Source organism: Cryptomeria japonica, chromosome 1 (genome assembly GCF_030272615.1).
Source record: "Cryptomeria japonica chromosome 1, Sugi_1.0, whole genome shotgun sequence".
In the NCBI taxonomy this organism is placed as follows: domain Eukaryota; kingdom Viridiplantae; phylum Streptophyta; class Pinopsida; order Cupressales; family Cupressaceae; genus Cryptomeria; species Cryptomeria japonica.
In genome coordinates, this window is record NC_081405.1 from 489,935,036 (window position 1) to 489,955,094 (window position 20,059).

Sequence of the window (20,059 nt, forward strand, 5' to 3'; positions counted from 1 at the left end):
TCACTATATAGCATGATTTGTCTTTGTTTTTCTTGTATTTATACTTGTTCAGATATCCAAGGTTAGGCTTAAATGATCTTGTAACTCTTTCTTCAAATCTTGAATTTGTTTCAAGACATCTAAATGCAAAATGACCAATCTTATTACATGCAAAACATTTAAAAGGTGATTTTCCTTCATACTTACTTCCTACCGGTCCTTTTGGTACTCTTCTAGTAAATAGTGCTTCAACTTCCTCAAACTCATTATCTTCTCTCTTCATATCTTCTAATTCTTTTGCATATAAAGCTTTCCAGTCTTTCTTACTGCTTGTAGATGTAGATGCATGAAAAGCAGGTTCAGTCTTCACATCTCCAAAAGGTCCAAATTCCTCAAGCTCAAAAGAAGATAGTTTCTGAACCAAAGTATCTTTGATGATAGATGTATTAGCCATTGTTCTCAACTCATTAATAGCAGTAGCCTTCATTTTGTAAGCCAGTGGTAGGGCTCTCAAGACTTTAGAAACAATTTCATCTTTGCTCAAAGTTCCACCACAACATTCAATTCTCATAACAGTCTCATTTACCCTTTCCATGAATGCAGTAATCCTTTCATCTTCTTCAATTGTTCTCAACTCATTAATAGCAGTAGCCTTCATTTTGTAAGCCAGTGGTAGGGCTCTCAAGACTTTAGAAACATTTTCATCTTTTCTCAAAGTTCCACCACAACATTCAATTCTCATAACAGTCTCATTTACCCTTTCCATGAATGCAGTAATCCTTTCATCTTCTTCCATTGTTCTCAACTCATTAATAGCAGTAGCCTTCATTTTGTAAGCCAATGGTAGGGCTCTCAAGACTTTAGAAACAATTTCATCTTCGCTCATAGTTCCACCACAACATTCAATTCTCATAACAGTCTCATTTACCCTTTCCATGAATGCAGTAATCCTTTCATCTTCTTCCATTGTTCTCAACTCATTAATAGCAGTAGCCTTCATTTTGTAAGCCAGTGGTAGGGCTCTCAAGACTTTAGAAACAATTTCATCTTCGCTCAAAGTTCCACCACAACATTCAATTCTCATAACAGTCTCATTTACCCTTTACATTTAAAAGGTGATTTTCCTTCATACTTACTTCCTACCGGTCCTTTTGGTACTCTTCTAGTAAATAGTGCTTCAACTTCCTCAAACTCATTATCTTCTCTCTTCATATCTTCTAATTCTTTTGCATATAAATCTTTCCAGTCTTTCTTACTGCTTGTAGATGTAGATGCATGAAAAGCAGGTTCAGTCTTCACATCTCCAAAAGGTCCAAATTCCTCAAGCTCAAAAGAAGATAGTTTCTGAACCAAAGTATCTTTGATGATAGATGTATTAGCCATTGTTCTCAACTCATTAATAGCAGTAGCCTTCATTTTGTAAGCCAGTGGTAGGGCTCTCAAGACTTTAGAAACAATTTCATCTTCGCTCAAAGTTCCACCACAACATTCAATTCTCATAATAGTCTCATTTACCCTTTCCATGAATGCAGTAATCCTTTCATCTTCTCACCTGGTAACCATCAAGTTTAGCAATCTTTATTGTAGGGTCACCTTCATTAAGAGTCTCCAACTTATCCCATATAGTCTTTCCAGATGATTTGTCGTTTAATCTGATTATTTGTTGATCGTAAAGTGCACACAAGAGGGCTTGTCTTGCTCTATAATCATTCTCAAGCTCCTTATCTAGGTTTGTCAAAGGAGGATTGTCAGATCCTGTATTATAGGGTATGACACCATTCTGTGTGATCTCCTAAATCTCCTTTCTAAGACATCTTAGATGAGTCTCCCTCTGAATCTTCCATGTTGTGTAATTTGTTCCATCAAGCCTCATAATATCCCTTCGAAAGATAGCTCAAGAAGAAATAGATGAACTTGAACTATTAGTCACCATAAGATCTTCCTTAAGTGATTAAGCTTTCTGTAGAGAGGACCAAAGCTCTGATACCAATTGTTAGATAGTTCAGATAACCAGAAGACAACTGAGAGGGGGGGGCAGGTGAATCAGTTTTCATAGATTATAGGAACATTCAGTAATTAAAAATTTAATACCGAAACCCAAAACAAGAATACTAGAAGAGCAGTTAAACCAATTAAGCATAATTCATAATCACATAATAAAATCCATCCACACAACACCAAGATTTATATGTGGAAAACCTGTTAAAGGGAAAAACCATGGTGGGAAACCTACCCATAGTCAAATAATACTTTTGCAGTAAGTATGTGAATTATAATGAAGGGGCCTGCACTTGCACGAAGGCTAACAACCTAGAGAATACTGCTCATCACCAAAGGAGTCTCACTAACTACATACAAATCCAGACTACAATTTAGAGAAGTGTTGAACTACAAAAGATAGCATCTCCTATGCTTGATTATAGTTTCAGTTAAGCTCAATAATAGAGGACTAAATCCTCATACATAAACCCAATTCAATCTCCAATGATTGACCAACTCCTCTGCCTGAATGATATTATATTTATTTGCACATTACATTCCTTGACCATGACCTTTAACATTAACCATGATGATCTACAATGAGATCTTACATTTATTTATACAAACCCTCGACCATAAACAATCAGGTTAGCCACCACATAATAAATGAATTACATAATTACAAACCATGTCAATCTTAGAATAAACAAATAATATCAACACATAAGACATCCCATAAATATATCAATAGGTCATATCCACACATTACATTAAAGTCGGTCCATAACCTAGATCAACTGGGACAAAGTATAGGTCCATATGCTTCAACAATGATCTCCAAATGCCAAGTCGCAAACATGATCATCAACATCCTGAATTTCCATAAGAAGCTGCACCAACACCACTTATGTAATTCATCAAAGATCTCCATCAAAAGCTCTGCTGGTGAAACCCTCACCAGAACCAAAACCCAATCTTCTAAGCAAGCAAGATAGCATGCAATCACCAGACCAAAACCAACTGACCAAATATGAGTCAAAGTATCATGAACAAGAGAATTCTATCACCAGAGCCTACCAGATCATACCGGATCCAAGTTAACCAAAAACCACTTAACCTGCCAGGACTAGAAGGGTGCCAATAAAGCATCCAACAGCTAGTATTGACATCAATGATAAAACATAAATGCAACACATAATCAATTCCACCAAATGGCCAATAATGACCCTGGTCATATTGTGTCCTAAGGGGTAATATGGTGTCCTAAGGTGTCATATGAATTATTCTAACACATGTGTGTGCCCTTAGGACATCATATGATCCCTTACAACACCATATGGCCCCTTAGGACACCATATGACTCTTTAGGACCATATGATGTCCATATTGTACATCCTAAGGGGATACTTGCTATCCTAACACATGTGTTTCCCCTTACAACCCCATATGACACCTAATGACACCATGTGACCCCTTAGAATACCATATGACCCCTCAAAATACTAATAACATATATTAATATATAAAATTATATATTATAGTATTAATATATAACATGTTTATTATATATTAATATATTGAATATTAATATATTAAATATTATTATATTAATATATTATATATTAATTTATTAATGTATAATGTATATTAATCGGATATATGATAATATCGGATATTTGATTTCTGTAACAAATTTTAAATTTTAAAATTTGGCTTGAGATTGCTTTGGGATTTGGCTTGGAAATGCCAAGCCTAGAAAGTCAATAGAAAAAACGTATTTTTTAGTTTTCCTTGTTTTTCTAGACTTCGCTCTAGTGGTTGATGACTTTTTTTTTTGCCGAAATTGATAAAATGAAAAGGGTTTCTTAAGGGAATTCTCAGCTTTCCAAAAATATAAGGTTTGTCATATTTTGACTTTAATAAATAATTATTATTTATTTTCTAATTGAATTTTTAGTAAAGTCTTGATTCATAGGTTGATTGTAAAAAATCCATAACTTTCAAACAGTATCACATTTTATGCTTTGTCTACTATAGGATGTAAAAGAAAATGAATTTCATAAAGTTTAGACCAAGTTAAGGTGCTCAGACGTACGAGTTTTTGAAAATCTGAAACGTTGTAGTAAAAAAATCATAATTAATTATTTACTTCAAAATAAATTACAAAAAAATATGTCATGTTCTGACATGAGTCCAGTACTAATATTATAAATCTTATAAAAAAATATTAAGATTTTATTGTGGTTAGGGTGGTCAGACATACACCTACTTCTTATCTTTTTTCCTGAAATTTTAGTACTACTGCATTGAAATTTCAGATTTTCATCAAATAGATTTTTTTTCTTCAAAAAAAAACTAGTAGCTTAGAAACTTCATTCAATTTTCTATAGATTCTCTTCTTACATACTTTTAAAATAATGTTCATAACTTATTCAAATTTTCATGTCAAGTTGCATAACTCTGATTTTCTCAAATTTCATTGCCACTTAAGGCCCTATTTTGGCCCACCATGATCCTACACATACCCTAGTATTTGTAGTTTGCCTATATAAGAGACAATTTTCATCATGGGCTACACACATTTATGAATCCTTCCACTCACTTGAAAGCCCATCACCATGTAGAATTCAAATTCTGAGAGAGTTTGAGTCACTAGACCACCAACGAAAAATGGTGTAGATATATTTTTAAAGCTTTGTTATGACTTTGAAATCTATTTGCATTCTTACTATTTTGGAAACTATTTCACATCCCTTTCCAAAATCAACAACTACCCAAATATTTTGGAGGACATTCTCAAATGCATCCATGTTTATTTTTATGGAAACTACAATCTATATTTAAGGAAGGTCATTTAAATTTGTATCACCTAAGGATCCTCTCTATTTGTAACCCTTCCCTCCTTACCCACATCTCTATCTTTGCCTCCATTCTTCTCCCCTATTACATCTACCTCTTATTTTATCCCTCCCATCTTTCTCCATTTTATTAGTTAGTACCTCTCCCTCCCACTTTACCTCTCTACCTCTCCCTATGCATCTCATTATCCACATCTCTCTCAAACTCTATCTCTCTCACCTCTATCTCTCCCCCTCTACATCTGTCAACTCTCTCTCTCTCTCCCGAAGATCTAAGTCTATCACCTCTATATTTCTCCCCTCTTTAGTTATTTCCCTCCATCTCCACTTGTCTCCCTACATCTTGGCCCCCCTCTCTGTCTCTTTCTAAAATTCACTCTCATTTTACCTCTCTCTCTCTCCCCCTCTTCCTCCTCTTCTTTCTCACTTCTCTCTCCCCTCTCTATGTTTTTACCTCCCTTCCTTGAGCTCTCTCCCTATTTATCCTTTCTCATTAACCCCATCTCTATCTCCCTCTATCACTCTCCCTCTCTTCTTCTCTCTCTCTCCATTACCTAGGTTGTCACCTATCCTTCCCACCTTCTCTCTCCCCTCTCTAGGTTTCTCTATCTATCCTCTACCTCTCTTACCTCTCTCTCCCCATCTAGGTATCTAACTTCTCTCTCCCCCTTTATATCTATAACCCCTCTATTTATCCCCTCTCAATTTTTCTCCCTCTCACTCCATCTCTCACTCCCTCCCTCTTTCCTATCTCCCTTTGTGAAATATCTATACAACTCTCTCCTTCCCTCTCTTCCTTTTTATTATTATGTCTCCCTCTCTTATTATATCTCCCCTAGATCTAGGTATCTCCCTACTACACTCTTTCCCTCTATTTAGTTATCTCTCTCCCTCCTCATCTACCTCTCCATGTTCATCTCATTACCCACCTCTCTCTATCCACCTCTATTACCCTCACCTCTTTCTCCTTGTCTTTGTTAGGATTCCCACAGATACTGAGAGGGGGGGGGGGGGTGAATCAGTATCTAATCAGTTATAAGATTTTCTTAACTTAAAACATGTAGAGCATATTAATACTATGTACCGGTAAACAGAAAGTAATACAATAAACATAGATAAAAACAACCACATGAAAAACACACCATAACACAAGGATTTAACAAGGAAACCTAGTGTGGGAAAAACCTTGATGGGATTTGTGACCCACAATATTCACTTACTGGCCAATAAGAGAATATTAATGCTACAAGAGGGGCCTGCACATGCAGGAAGGCCAAGTGCCTAGAGCTCACTGCTCAAATACAAAATAGGAAGTCTCACTGACTTACAAAATGGATTATATAAATCCAGTGTCTTGTACTGCTTCAAAATAGCATCTATAATGTCAGATCCAGTACCGGTTTCTACTCTGCTTCTTACATAAACCCTTAACCTATAATTCACATAATAGGTCTGCCTTATTTTGCCTAATTACATTCCTCTTACTTACACAAAATGTTCTACAATGATCTCTTTTATATAAGAGTCATTTTACAACTTGCCAAGTTGGCTTTCAATGATTTTACAATAATAAACAAAATTCTTGTCGACTTCTGTGCTGGTATGCTTGCTTTCACTGCCAGTGTCAGTGGTCTGAGTGTCGGTGTAGAGTCTAATCTTGCTAGTGTTGGTGGAATGCCTTGCCGGTGTCATAGGATTGTAAGGTTGCCATCAATGACAAAACCTTCAATCACCTACAATGTCTCATTGGAGTGTGCATATTCCAACAATCTCCCCCTTTGGCATTGATGGCAACACTCATGAGAAAATTCCAAAACTTGTAATCCAAAAATTGTGTACCAAAAATATGTAAGCTCCCCTTGAGCAGATGGTGTTTTGCTGATTATTTTCTCATACTACTACTCCCCCTTTGGCATCAATGACAAAGGTTGTCAAAGTGTCAATAGAGTTGTAGTTTTCTGTCTCAACCTTGTAACTAGGTGGTTACAATTTGAAAACGATCCGCCAAAACCAAATTTATGCTTTCCAAAAACTTCTTACTATCTTTTATTGCTACCTCTTTTCTTTGAATTGTACCGGTGAGGTGCTACATATGCTCTACCGATGTTTTCTATCCTTGTACTAGTATCTTAGATATTTTCTTCCTTAGCGATGCTAGATAGTCCAGTCTTGGACTTAGTCTTAATCTCATATTCTTAGCCTTGTTTATTATTCTCTCCTTTTCTCTCTCTAGCTTTAGTAATTCTTCCTCAAAACTAGTTATCTTTTTCTCAAAAACTGATAATGTATCAAGTGAATTAACAAAATTGTCAGCAAGTTTATTTATTTCTTCTTCTACCTTGCTCATTTTCTTATCTATGTCAACTATTAAAAATTTTGTCTTACAAGTGTCTTTGTACAAAGTTTTGAACTCCTTGAGTGTGTTGCACAGTTCCGGTAGAAGTGTGTCAAACTGCCTTGTACACTTCTTTATTTGATCCTCAAAGAATTTCTATTTTTCTTTTTCTAACCTCTCTTTGAATGCTTCCTCCTTTATTTGTTCAACTATCACTATGTTGTCAGTAATGTACTTAGACAAAGTGTCAAGTTGGCTCAATGAATCCTTATTATCTACATTGCATTTTGGAGCTATCATCTTCAAAACTAGAATTGTGTCATCTATAGCTTTATATGCCTATGAACTACAATCAGTTATTTTCTTTAAAGAATCTAAAAGAACTTCAGTTACATTTGTTGACTTAGATCCTGTAGTTGAAGAGTCAACTCTCTAAATTCTACCGGTGGGAGCAATATCCTTGCTTGTAGTGACCTTTGGTAGGTCAGTCTGTGTTTCCTTTTCCTTAAGCAAAGGTTTTTGTTGTTCTCTTGTTGTCGGTGGCACTATTTCCACATGAACCTATTGCTGTTATGGAGCTTGTTGCTCTTCTTGTTTCTCTGTTTGTTGATCAGTTTGTAGTTCTATGCTATCATTTGCCTCTTTTCCTTCGGTGTTATCAATGTTGTCAGCTATCGGTGGCTCACTAGCCATATCTATGTTACTGGTTGTGTCCTTGTCTATCATAATGTTGACCTTTTGAGTATCAACATCAACTGTGTATAAGACCTCAAGATTAGGATTTGTATCCTCTATATCCATACTCTCATCTGCCGGTTGATCTTCAGTTGTTGTTATCGGTGGAGTAATCAGAGGTAGTGGGGATAAGTTATCTCTTATTTTGATGCTTGGAGGACCACCAACCTTTCCTTTACCCTTATCTTTGTCTTTCTGATATACCTTGATTGGTTTAGGGTTTCTATACTATTCCTATTTTTCCTTCTCAACAAGGAATATATCCCATGCATTTTCAGTTTCTTCTGCAACCTCATTTACTCTTCCAACCATTAGTGCAATATGCTGGTGTGCAGTAGAGAATACTGACTAGTTGGCTTCTACAATTAGATCATCTATTTCTTTCAGAGAGTTAACTGGGTAGACAACAAGTAATTTTTCAATTTTTATTTTCTTGTCAAGCTCTATAATAGATTGTCTTCTTGCTTCCAGTCTCTTGAATAGTTCATCTATTACTTCATCTACAATTTGCATCAAGAACTTCTTGTAGATATCCAAGTGTAAAATAACACTGTTTTCAACCTTTTCTTTATCATCAACTGATAGTGAGTCATATAGTTTGTTGATGTTTTTCAACTGTCCTTCATCTATGATTTCATCCAATAGTCTGTCAATCAGAGAAATATTTTGTTGAGTCCTTTTCTTTGGTGTCAACTTTTTCCTCTTAGGAGTAGATTTTTTGACTGGGGGCCTCACCGCCTGTTGTTTTTGCCTGGTTCTTTTACGTGAAGGTGTGGATACTGATGAAGGTTGTCTTTTCCTTACAACTCTTTTAAATTCAGCTGGCATGTCACTCTCTCAAGAAGTTGCTACCGGTGATAGGTGAGTTTCTGGTTGTTGTGCCTACAACTCATCTTCAGTGATATCGGTTTGTTTTAGTACATCTTCTTTGATAGCCTTAGCCTTCCTTGAACCTCTTCTCATAGTTGCTTCTACTTTCTTTACTCTCTTCTTAGATTGAATTTGGCTTTCAATGGTCTCAGCACTACCAAATACCTCTTCCTTAGATTCATTGGGTGCTTCTAGAAGGGCTTTTGCATATGCTTTAATGATGTGATCATCGGTCTCATACCCATCTCAATAACCCAAATTGTTCTTGGGATAACTGTTTCCATCCAGATCTCATCCTTTTTAATCACAAAACATATATTATATTTGTATTTGTTAACAATTTCCTATGACAGTCTGACTCTTTTGTTCATTCTATCCTTTAGTGCTTGAAAATACTCATCAATATTCTTTTGTTTTCTTTCACCCATGCTGTTGAACAAGTTTGATAATTGTTTCCCTACTGGTATGTCAAATACAAGGTTCTTGATACCTATACTAGGCACCTATTTGGTTATGTGTATCATTAAGCATACAAGTAAGTTGCCAAATCTAAATGTTCCTTTCTTATCCTTCTTGATCTTCCCTAAATTGTCAGTCAATTCATCCTTTAACCATTCACATACATCAATTTTCACATTCTCTTTTACCATATCATGTGCAATTTTTATGCATAGACTGGAAATTGAGTTAAGTCGGTTTGCATGTGTTTCTTTGTAACCTAGAATCATGCTAATGAATCTTACATTTATGTCAGTTACATCATTTACCCTTAAGGACCTTTTGTCAGATGTTGCACCTATTAGGTTCATTACCAGGTCATTTGAGACCTTCTTTGTCTTGTCTGGTCTATTACCGATGGAAGGTAACCCTGTTACAGCTTTCACAACTTCCTTGGTAATTTTATGAATTGAATCTAGCCAAAAGAATTCACCATGTACCCTGCTCAATACTATCTTTATCACTTCCTTGGGGAATTTTGGAATGCAGAGAATTTCTATGAATCCTAGGGTTTCAATAATTTTGTGTTCAAGTTTTACATTTCCAGAGTCATCACATATGACAGTTTTGTACATGTTTTTTAATTCTTCATCTCCTAATTATTCTATATGGCAATGGATATAAATTCTAGGGTCTTCTGCAAAAACAACTCCTTTTGGGATTTGGGAAAATGCACCAACATTATCATCCTTTTTAGCTATCTCAAGAACTAACTAAAAAAAAGGCCTAGGGCATTTGATTACCTCGACTACAGTAGGGTTTTCTATGAATTCAAGTACAAAGGAGGATGCCATGATTATAAATACATTTATCTACCTTTGGAAAGATTGATTGCTGAAATGTCTTGCCTCTTTGCTCGAAATGCTTTAGCTTTGGAAATTTCACGCTCTTTGAATGTTTGAATGCTCGGTTAAGTGAAATGGAACCAAAAATACTAATTTATAATGTCAATTTTCCAACTACCACATTTAATGCTTGTCGGTTAAGTAATCACTTAACATAACTACTGATATAGAAGTAATTTCAACTTCTTACCATCAACCGAGGGAATAATAGCATATGTCTCATTGATTGCCAAACCCTCAAAGAAATTTCTTCAATTTGATGAAGAGACTCCTGCTGGTGGAGTGCTACTCTATTCTACCAATGGAGTGTTGCTTGGTTCTACCGTGGAGGAGTATTCCCAATGCCATTTAGTTTTGAAAATTCCTACTTAACTTCTTCAAGTTTTTCTTTACCTTTCAAGCTAGAAACTTTGTTGTCTACTGGTGGTGCCTTACTTCTATAGAATTTTGCAATATGTCCAATCTTGTTACAAGCATAACAAGTAACATTATTTTTATGAATAGCCTTTCCATAACCTATGCCGGTTTGTGTTCTGCATTGATTAGATAAGTGTCCAAATCTTCCACAAACATAACATCTCACATTCATTCTACAACTCTTAGAGTTATGACCAACTTTGTTGCATTTTGAACATTGACCGATGGGTGCATTAGTATTCTTATAATTTCTAGATCGACATTCATTTTCTCTATGACCATACTTGTTATAGTTAAAGTGTTTGCCATTGAATTTATAAGCAGTAGGTTTTCTTACCATTTTGCTATGATCCTGTGTGTTTGCAGTACCAGAGCTTTCACCAACTTCAAAGCCAATTCCACAAGTGTCACCTTTAGGTTTTTGATTCTTCAACAAGTTACCAAGTTCTTCTGAGCTTTTCTTGAATTTCTCTTTATGTTGATTTGCAGTATCTAGTTCTCTTTCTAAGACTTCTTTCTGCCTCATCAGTTCATTTGAGTCATTCTGTGTGTGCATTAGATCTGTCTTCAACAAATCATTTTCATAGCTAAGTCTTGTGTTCTCATTGGCAACATCATTCAGTCTTCTAGTCAAGTCTTCTTCATTCTTCTTTCTATCTTCAATTTCTTTACAAAATCTCATAGTCATATCTTGCATCTCATTCTTTGTTGTCATGTTCTCTTACTTCATCTTGTTTATCATATCATTAAGAGTTTCTTTTTCATCATTCTCATTTTGCATCTTTTCACAAAGTTCTCTTCTCTTGTTTCTTGAAATAGGAAGATTTTCTTGAAGTGCTTAGTGATATCTTGAGCATCCTTTAGATCATCTTCAAGTTTGATATTTTTCAATTTTTCTGCATCATAGTCTGAGAGAGCTCCTTCAAGTTTCTTCATCAAGTTTTCCATCTTTACCAGTGTCAAGATCTTCCTCAAGCTGTTAGGCTTCTAAAAATAGAGGACTAGGCTCTGATACCAATTGTTAGGATTCCCACAGATACTGAGAGGAGGAAGTGAATCAGTATCTAACCGGTTATAAGACTTTCTTAACTTAAAACATGTAGAGCATATTAATACTATGTACTGGTAAACAAAAAGTAATACAATAAACAAAGATAAAAACAACCACATGAAAAACACACCATAACACAAGGATTTAACAAGGAAACCTGGTGTGGGAAAAACCTTGGTGGGATTTGTGACCCACAATATTCACTTACTGGCCAATAAGAGAATATTACTACTACAAGAGGGGCCTGCACATGTAGGAAGGCCAAGTGCCTAGAGCTCACTGCTCAAATACAAAATAGGAAGTCTCACTGACTTACAAAATGGATTATATAAATCTAGTGTCTTGTACTACCTCAAAATAGCATCTATAATGCTAGATCCAGTACTAGTTTCTGCTCTACTTCTTACATAAATCCTTAACCTATAATTCGCATAATAGGTCTACCTTATTTTGCCTAATTACATTCCTCTTACTTACACAAAATGTTCTATAATGATCTCTCTTATATAAGAGTAATTTTACAACTTGCCAAGTCGGCTTTCAATGATTTTACAATAATAAACAAAATATATTAACAACAAAATTCCTATCAGCTTCTATGCCAGTATGATTCCTTTCACTACCGGTGCCGGTGATGTAAGTGCCGGTGTAGAGATTGATCTTGCTAGTGTCAGTGGAATGTCTTGCCGGTGTCATAGGATTGTAAGGTTGCCATCAATGACAAAATCTTCAATCACCTACAATGTCTCATTGGAGTGTGCATATGCCAACAGTCTTGATATATAACCTCTTCCCCCCTTTAGGTCTCTCACCTGTTTATCTATCCCCTCTCTAGTTTTCTCCATCCCTCTCCACCTCTATCTCCCACCCTCTTACCTATCTCCATTTGTAAACTCTTTGTAACTCTCTCTCCCTCCCTCCCTCTCACTTATCATGTCTCTCTCTTATTATCTCTCCCCTAGATCTAGGTCTCTTCCTACCTCTCTCTCCCATGTCTAGGTGTCTCCCTCCCACCCTCTCTTCAACTCTACCTATCTATCTCTATTTCATTACCCAACTCTCTATATCTCCCTTTATCTATATCACCTATATCTCCTCATAGGTCTCTCACCTCTCTACCTCCTTCTCTCCCTCTCTCTAGATATTTTTCCTCCCCTTTCTCCCATGCACTCTTTTCTCTATCACCTCTCAATAAGTCTCCTCCTTAAGTCTCTCAATCCCTTCCTCCTGATCTTTGTTCTTCTTTCTCTTTCTCAAGATCCTACAATCTCTACGGTTGATGGTATAGGGTTTAAGTTTGATGGTATTGGGTTTACATTTGAGGGTATAAGGTACAAGATTTATGGTTGAGAGTAAATAGCTATAGGTTTTAAGTTATAGGGTTTAGGGTTGAGTGTATTGGTATATAGTTTAGGATTTAGGGTTTAAGGATAAGGTTTAGGATTGATGGTATAGAGTATATGGGGTTCACAATTATGGTATAGAGTTTAGGGTTAAGTATAGAGGTGTCTCTATATAACTCTCTTTTTCGCTCACCTACCATATATTTCCCTGTCTCACTCCCTCTCTGTCCCAATTTGTAACATCCAGATTCAATTACCTAATTAATCAATTGTCATTTAAAATTATTTCTATTTTAAGAGTCAACCCCCTCCAAGTAATTCATCCAATTAGATATCTAGAGGAGATATACAATACCAATCTCTAATTTTATAGGCCTCATGTCTAATGAGGGCATCAAAAATCCATTTTAACTAAAGTGTAAAATCTTACCATTCAGTGGATAATAGCCCAAAAAATCTAGACTCTTGATAGAGACAAAAATTTCTTGGTGACCTTCTAAAAATCATTTTGGTTTTCTAAGGAGGCCCACATAAAATCTTGGAGATGTAATATAAAAAATATTATCCCTTGTAATTAATGAGATAATTAAATGGAACTTTTCCTCCATGTCATCAAGGTCAAGATCCACCATCTTATCCTTTTGTCCACTCAAACCATCCATGTCAGCTCAGGTCAAAGAATTACCAAATCCACGAATTTGTCAGTCTGCAGGTGGCCATTTGAGCATTACACCTATGCCCAAAAGGAATCATAACGCCTCTGCATGCACCCACCAACATCCAAATTCCTTCTTGGGCCTTTAGCTTTCACTTTGGAGGAATTTTGGGGGGATTCTTTGGTAAGTTTGGCAATATTCTTGTAGGTTAAGCTCTTGGAGACCACTTTAGAAAATGTACTATCAACACCACGATTGTTGTAGCATGTCAAGCATACTACACCAACATTTCCAATAACTGTTCATGAAAGGGGATTTTTCTCAAACCTCTCTTTTTTAATTTCTAAATCTTCATTTCCAATCTTGTATTGCATTTTCAATTTTCTTTATCACATTATCATTCCTATGGCTTTTTGGGTTGTCCATGGAGGTGGAAACACCAAAACAAGGGTCTAACTTAGGCAAACTACAAAACACAACCCCAACATTTTCCCTTCTTTCTTGTGTGTAGGTTCATGAAAGTGAGAGAAACATCATTCAGTGGGATGCTTCAATCATGGACCGATTGTGAGTGTTTTTATCCTTCTCTCTTCCTTTTGTTTTATTTCATTCATTTCGCATCTCGCAACTTTTAGCTTAGTTTATTCATTTTCTGTGTTTTACTATATTATACTCATGTTCAGAACTTTCCATACATGCTTTGTACTTCATCCATATAGGATGACAGCACATCGCATTGGTGTCCCAGCTCTGCATGCTCGTCCTTGGGATAGAGGCTTGACAGAGTCGTTCGTGAGTCCTGAATTGTGGGTAATTGGACTGGTTTGTTATTTTATCCCCCGATTCATCTTAGCTCCAGTTCACAAAGGTAATCAGAAAAACAATTTGTCCTCAAGGATCCATCATCCTTGAGGTGGCAAATTCCCTCCATTACATTTTGGTGAGCCTGACGTGAAACAAGATTCTCTTTGCATTTAGTCTTTTAAATTTTTAAAACTTTAAAAATATGAACAAAAAATAAAATTAAAAAAAAAGGAAGAGGAGAACCAAAAACCAAAAACTTTCATTCACATTTAGTTAAATTTTTTTCATCTTTCATTTATCATTTAAAACCAACTTTATCATTCGATGTCCCTGTAATGTGGTCTTGAACATCGTGTGGCTTGTGTATGAGCTTTATGACTTAGAATTCAATAGGAGACATAGTCAGGAGGTCATCCAGGCAGAGTTTTCCCCCAATCACTATAGTCCTCCTCTACTCGGCACCATGCAGGGTGAGCAGTCATCCAATCCCAATGATTTCTTGACCTCTCATAGTCTAAAATCTATTCTGACTAGAGGGCCTTCTCCTTCTAATTCACAAGCTAACTCTCCTAGGAGTTATACCCCATCTTCCCCTCCTGTGGTTGATCATGATTTTGTTGTCACTATAGACTTTGAGAAGATTAATATGTTGGAGCAAAATGTGAGAGACTTTGAGGGTTTCTTGAATACAAAGAATGTCCTCCCCCAAGATGGGAATATCATGAGTACCTTGAGAGACATGTTAATCTCTGACAAGAGAGACCTGAAGATTTTAAAGGCCTTGTCCATGATTGTTAAATATCATGTGCCCTTGGCGGATGTACCCCTTATGGACAATCAATACGATCCTTTTAATTCCTAGGTTAGTGTTAGAATTCTTGGCCTAGGTGCACACATGGTGGACTTTGCCATACCTAGTGTTAGAGATTCACTCACTCCCTTGGGCTACATAGCCATGGCTAGTAGTTCCACCTATGCTGCTACTCAAGTTTAAGTAATCAGTGCTAGCACTACATCTGTCGGCAGAATTGGTCCTTCTAAAGGTTTTGGTGGAGGTGGCAGCAGATTTGGCCCACCTCCACCTCCTCCACCTTCTAATCCTATCCTAAATACAATCTTACAAAACATGGGGAAGTTACAGTTGTAGCTAATGAACCTATCCTTTGCCTCTGGTCAATCATTTGTGCCTGCATATTACCATAAGATTCCCCTTAACATTACCATCCTGAATACTATCCTACCAACTATTGTTGAGTCCCTAAAGTTTGATAGGTTCAATGGTGATGGGGACCTAAATGTGCATATAGATTCCTTCATGATATATGTAGTGATTACAATAGTCTTTATTTTGTGTTGCTGAAACTATTCTCACGTTCTCTAAAGGGGATAGTGTTAGAATGGTATAGTTCCTTACCTAACCACTCTATTCGTACCTTTGATTATCTTATGGATCTTTTCCTCAAATGGTTTTAGGTGAACATTGGTAGTAGGGTCACTATCGCTGACCTTGTTCATTGTAAATAGAAGCCCAATGAAAACATAATTGATTTCATTTCAAGATATCAAGCTATCTCAACCACGATCTCCTTTGCCTTGCAAGATAGTAATCTGCATAGGATGTTTATCAGCAATCTGTAGCCAACATTGAGGGAGAAACTATCTCTTAACCAATATCAAAACTTCGCTAACATGTTCTCTGCTCTCACCGATTACTAGCACACTGTGCCAGAGTTCGAAGATAGTTCTTTAAACCTTCGTGTTGGGTCCTTTGTAGGCATAGCCATAGATGGCTCTTGAAAGAATGAGGTTGTTGCTAATGTCACAGCCATTCCTTTGATGGTTACTACGCAAGCCCCACAACAAAATAGAGTCTTCACCAAGATGAATGACTCCTACTTGAGCATAATGTAGTTGTTTTTGAATGAGAACCTCATTACCCTTCCAAAAATCAAACCATTGTCTAATAGTCGGCTTTATTCACATTAGTATGATGGTTTGAAGTTTTGTCATTATCATCATGTACCTGGTCAGGACACTGAGCGGTGTTATCATCTTCGACATGTTGTCCAAGGCCACATCGATAGTAGTGCAATCAAGGTGGATGTACGAAAGCACAAATCAAACAAGTTTGTTGATAAAACCAACAACAACTTACAAATTTATACCAATCCTTTCCCTCCGTATTCGGCTAACTTTATCTTTGCATCAAATCCTTCTTCAGATGATGGTCCATATGTGAACATGGTCACCATCACCCCCCTTAGCTCACCTCCAGCCCAAAAGGGGAAGGTATCTGACTTGTCCTTTTCATTTACCCCTCTGGATGCCCCGTATTGTGGATAGCCTACTCCTCTTTACATCCCTGCCAAGATGAATGGTCAAACTATCATAGGGGTGATGGTTGAACCATCTAGCAGTCGGTGTTATCATAGAAGAGAATCTTTTTGTGAATGGTTGGCATAGACCAGTGTATGATGAATGTCATGCAACTTTGAGGATGCATGATGGGTTCTCTATCTGCCCCTTGGGTAGTATCACCTTGATGGTCCTTGTAGGATGTAAGGTGGTGTCCTCTGTGTTCATCATCATTCCTGAATTGGACCTCTTCTGAGTTAAACTTGACATTACTTAGCTAATATCTATGGAAGCAGTCCCCTTAGATGTGTACAAATGTCTCAAGTTTCTCCATGAGGGCATGGTGCATGTCATCCAAGACATTGGATACCAACCCCTAATCTCTCATGGAGATTTCTTATTGGACCACTTTTGGCCTGCTCCTGTGGGGCCCATGCTTCCCCATGGTGATTTAATGTACCGTTCTTATTATTAGTATAAAATGGGGGAGACCCTTAAATCTATGTAGCCTAGTGTTTCATTGCCACCTCCTGCATCGACCCCTCCTCCCTTAATTTTTGTCTTCGAGCGGGTTGTGCCTCATGTCGCCTCATCTTTGGGGGCTAAGGCTAAGCCTTCTCCCTCAAATAGACCTTCATGTCTACCTAGGACAACATAGCCTCCAGTGGTTTCTGTTGTTCTTGGGACTGTGCCCAGCATAGCCAAGGGAAAGGCACCCCTACTATCAAAGTTTGTGGCTTGCCCTCCCTTTGAGCTCCTGATCATAGATGATATTACTCATCCCTCTCATTATCACTCTTATCATTTCCCTTCATCATAGCCTATGCTAACACCCTTTGTTCCTCCAATCGCCCCTTGAGTGAAATGAGGTTGGGTGCCCGTTGCAATGGATGTGGTGCCCCTCTGGGATGCACCTCTTGTTTCATCAATTAGGCCTTCTCCTATCCTTGAAACAATTCCAGAGGCCTCTTGTATGGAGCTTGATGCTATAAAATCCTCTCTAACTCTGGTTAGTGGTCCTCACCTACATTAGAATCAGTGTGCGCATGAGCGTAAACACTTTCAACTAGCCCAAGCTCGAGAGCACGATGTTGCCTTATAGTCCACTAGTGTGGCTCCAACAACTTGCGTTGTTGTTTTGGAGCATGATCCCTTGGTCCCTCTCATCTCTGTACCTATTTCTATCTCGCTTCCTCTTTCTTTAGGGTATTTTTAGCAACCTCACTCTAAATGGGTGTAGGTTTTCAATGCTCCTTTGGATTTTCCTCTTATCACTTCTTTTCCGGAGATGCCTCCCTTGTCCTGACCCCTTAACACGTCACATATGTAGGTGGTGCTGAGTGCGGCATTATCTACCTCGCCTACTTTGCCACAACTCTAGAATCAAAATTTTAATGAGGTCCTTTAGCCTACCATGCTTGATAGGAGGCCTAACACTCCTATCCTTTGTAAATCCAAATTTGATTAGGGCCCTATTCTAGAGTTCCAACGGTGCAAGTCTTCACGGGTATGTTCTTCATCATTTCCTTTTCCTATCTCAGTGCATGCTGGTTTGCCTATTTCTATTTGCATGATTGAGAAGGCCTCACCTTCACTTGAATTTATCACTAACCCTCTTCCAGAGGCCGATGGTCCTATTCTTGTTTCATCTTCTCCAATTGAGTCACCTGCTTCCTCTATGGAGGCCTACATGTCTAGCTCGTGGGATGACATCCCATCCTTGTCTACGATCTTCACATGATTGTTGACTCTTGCCTCCTTTGAGCCTATATACAAAGATGTCATTGTTGCTTCATCTCTTTCTCTCACTGTTCGTGAGGCACCCAGTGTGACCCCTCCATTAGTCCCTCACCAAGCTCACCCCCCTTCTCACTATGACCTAGATTGGGAGGATGAGGCTCTTCTTGAGGATGATGATCTCCTATAATATGATACCCTCATAAGGGATGATCGTTAGGACTTATTTTTCATCTACATCTACTTGCATGTGTGTGAGATTTATTTCCCTCATGATTGCTTTATCTATTTGTTCCCTCCTAGAGGACCCAAGTCATTTCATAGGTACTTGGATATGGGAGGTTGACTTTTTTATCCATTATGCTCTCCTGAAGGGCTCAAGTTACTTTGTAGGTGCATGGATATAGGGGATTTTGTTTGATACATTCCTCTATTTTTCCACCTCCTTCTATTTGTCGTATCTTTCTTTTCAACATTTAGGAATGATGCAAAATGTTGGGGGAATTCTTTTCCTTCTTCCATATTGACCCAAATTTTTATTTTCTCTTTGTCTTCATGTGCTCTTCTTCAGATCCGAGAAATTTGGCACAACGATGATACACCCATCTCGCAGTGATACTATTTATCTATTTAACACTACTATGGGCTCTGATGCCAAACTATCAAATCCCCCTGTCCTCTTGCTTTGCATCTTTTAATGTTGTGGACATTTATGTGTCATTATCTTTTGGTGGCATTCCATGGAAACATCTTGTTATGTTGACGTGCCACAACTGCTCTTCTCCTTAGAATGACATGCCTTTGATTCTTATCATTCTAAGGAGGGACCATTATATCTACATATTATCTTTTATCTGTTGTATCATTTTCCTTTTCCAAGTTTCTTTTCCATGTTTTCCTAGGTGGAGGTCAAACCACTTGATCTTTTTCTTTTCCAAGATCGCTTAGGTGGGGGAAAAGACACTTTCTCTTTTCTAAAGATTGCCTACATGGGGGCCAAACCAATCTTGATCTATATCTCTCTTGTTTTCCTTGGTAGAGGCCAATCTACTACTTACCAAATTTATCTGCCCTGTTGCATGGCTATCTAGCATGTCATTACCCATGTTGGCAAATTTATCTTCATCTTCCCTATTGAATGGATATCTAGCATGTCTCTACCCATGCTGGCAAAATTTTATCTTTATATGCCCTATCGTATGGTTATCCATAGCGACATATCACGCCCTATCATATGGCCATCTAGAATAACACATCTTGGTACCCATACAAGTGTATCTTATACCAATGGCAGCCACTTATCTCATATCCTTTTGTAGCCAAGGGCTTTCCTTCAGAGAAAGCTTTGTTTTTGTTACACTATCTTATCCATTCCTTTATCTTATCATCCATCATGCTAGTTTGCAACTAGTGCATTTGAGATGTACCAAATAACAACATCTATACCAAATCTCGACATCATCTCATTAGGGGAAACCTCATCTAATCAATGAAAATATACCCACCTATCATGACTATTCTTTCTCTATATCTTCCTCTACTTTAGATTCCCATTCCCCGGCCAAGGCATGCTCAATAAAGTGGGGGAAAAATGTA